The sequence below is a fragment of the Salvelinus sp. IW2-2015 genome, unplaced genomic scaffold (genome assembly GCF_002910315.2).
Source record: "Salvelinus sp. IW2-2015 unplaced genomic scaffold, ASM291031v2 Un_scaffold2490, whole genome shotgun sequence".
Classification (NCBI taxonomy): Eukaryota; Metazoa; Chordata; class Actinopteri; order Salmoniformes; family Salmonidae; genus Salvelinus; species Salvelinus sp. IW2-2015.
In genome coordinates, this window is record NW_019943807.1 from 14,083 (window position 1) to 16,372 (window position 2,290).

General features: G+C 41.5%; 1 pseudogene; it reads left to right on the plus strand.

Annotated features, from left to right (window-relative positions):
• Nucleotides 1-561: 561 nt before the first annotated feature.
• The window catches only part of LOC112074087 (A disintegrin and metalloproteinase with thrombospondin motifs 19-like), an 80,532-nt pseudogene continuing 78,803 nt past the window's right edge, over nt 562-2,290 (plus strand).

The following is a 2,290-nucleotide window of genomic DNA, read 5'->3' on the forward strand; positions in this document are numbered from 1 at the left end:
TATACACAAACTTACACGTTGTGAAGGGTTAGGAGCATGGGATCAACRGATGATGATGAATGAATACAAAAAMAATTACTGCAACCCAGTAGGCTACTGTTTTTACACAATTATACAGCTCTTTTTAATACACCCATTCTATGAGGAAAAAAACGTAGGAAATCATTAATTGGAAAATATGTTTTAACTATGGTAAAAATCAAACACAGCAGACGTTTGGCAATTTTCCTTTATTGTATGATCCAAAAGATATACAGGTGTCCAGGAAATTAAATGGAAAGAACGAGCATTTGTTCAGTGAGAAGCTAAATGAAAACTCAAACAATTGAAAACGAAGTGACAACATTTTGACATGAGATGTTTCATTCCATTTGAGCAAAAATAACTCCAATATAGTAGACAGACAGTAGTTTATTATGCTCCAATTAAATCTGTAGAAAAAAGCCTGCATGTTATATTTTCTTTTGCACACCTCCTCCCCAATAAATTGAGGTAGCAACTCAACACGTGTGGCTATATTCTTCTCTGGTCTTAGTGCAGTTGAGTAGGCTATTTAGAGCTTGAAGTATTGACTGCTCGASTGTGCTCTCTACCGCTCAGTGCGCGCTGTCCATACATCAAAATACACTTCTATACAAATCTCTCTCTCTCTCTCTCCTATGCTGACTTTTTGATTTTTACAGTGCAGGATACGGACTCATTCATTTGGAAACACGTTCATGTGAGAGASGAGAGAGGCGCGTTTACCGGGAGATGGGAAAAAGTATCAGGCAGCGCATAGACAACACAGAATTTGACTAATGTGCGTGGAGAGCAACTTTTTAACGACACTATAGCTGTAAAGGTTAATTGAACAATAACTGAATATGCATCTAAAGCGCATCTTCAGTCTCCTCCATCAGTTATGTTTTCTTGGAGCATTTGCCATTGCAGGTATATGTGAAACACCTTCAATATGCAGTTTAAACGTTGATTTAGTTCATCAGGTACTCACAAGGCATTGGTAACAATTCTCGATGTTTCTCACTGTTATAATTCGCTGAGTTAGCTAATATAGTGATGCGCAGGTGAGACATCACCCAGTCATTTTATTGGAGCAGACAGGCTCATCCATGGGCTACATTTTCTTTGCTCCAGTTGACCTTTCTGAAAAAGACTATAACGACTAATCCTAGGGTATTTGCTGTCTTCTTTCTCTCGTTTCCTATTTTTACTCTCCAGATCCACACCCCTTCCAGGAATCCGAGTCCGAAATTATTTTCCCGGAGGTTTTTCCAGACACAGGTCCACCGGCTCCTGATAAACCAAATAGCCGAGAGACTGACGCCAGCGCCGGGGCTCCCGATAAACCAACTAGCCGAGAGACTGACGCCAGCGCCGGGAGCAGCTCTCGGGAGGTTCGTTCCATTTCAAACTGGGAAGAGTACGAATCTCCAGAGCTATACCATTGGGAACCTCAAGGACCACAAACGGCTGCTTCCACAGGGCTGAGACTCCGAATTCCTGCTTTTGGCAGGGACCTGCACCTCATCCTGAAGAGAGACACTCGGTTTCTGTCCCAGAAATTCATGGTGGAGAGGAGACAGAAAGCACAAAAGGCATCTCGGAGCGGTATGCCAGTTTCGTCCGCTGCCAACACAGAAGAGAGAGGATGCTATTACAGCGGAACTGTTCTCAATTACGCAGGATCCATTGCCTCATTCAGCACCTGCGCAGGACTGGTAAATATATATATATTCAAGTCAATAGCATGATTTGCATATTAGTTATGTTTATTGATAGYCCTAAGTGTTATTTGTTGTGTGTCTTTAAAAAACATAAGCTATGCTCATGCATGAGAATAGAATAGTCTGTAACACCTGACATTTCCAACATCATACTTCTGAGTTTGGATACTGTTAAACAACAACAATAGTGTACATTTCATTTTTGCAATCCAAATACATTGTTTTAGTAGGCTACTGTCTAGACATCCGTTCAAGTCATTCTGGGACGATTCATACATTCAGAGTTGGAGATATGTGTAGGACAAGGACCATTGAACTCAAACAAACAATCTACCCATTGTGACTTGATAGGGATGTTGAATGTTCCGTACCCATTGTGACAGCTTGATAGGGATGTTGACGGTTCCTACCCATTGTGACAGCTTGATAGGAATGCTGACGGTGTCCTACCCATTGTGACAGCTTGATAGGAATGTTGACGGTGTCCTACCCATTGTGACAGCTTGATAGGAATGTTGAAGGTTCCCTACCCATTGTGACAGCTTGATAGGAATGTTGAAGGT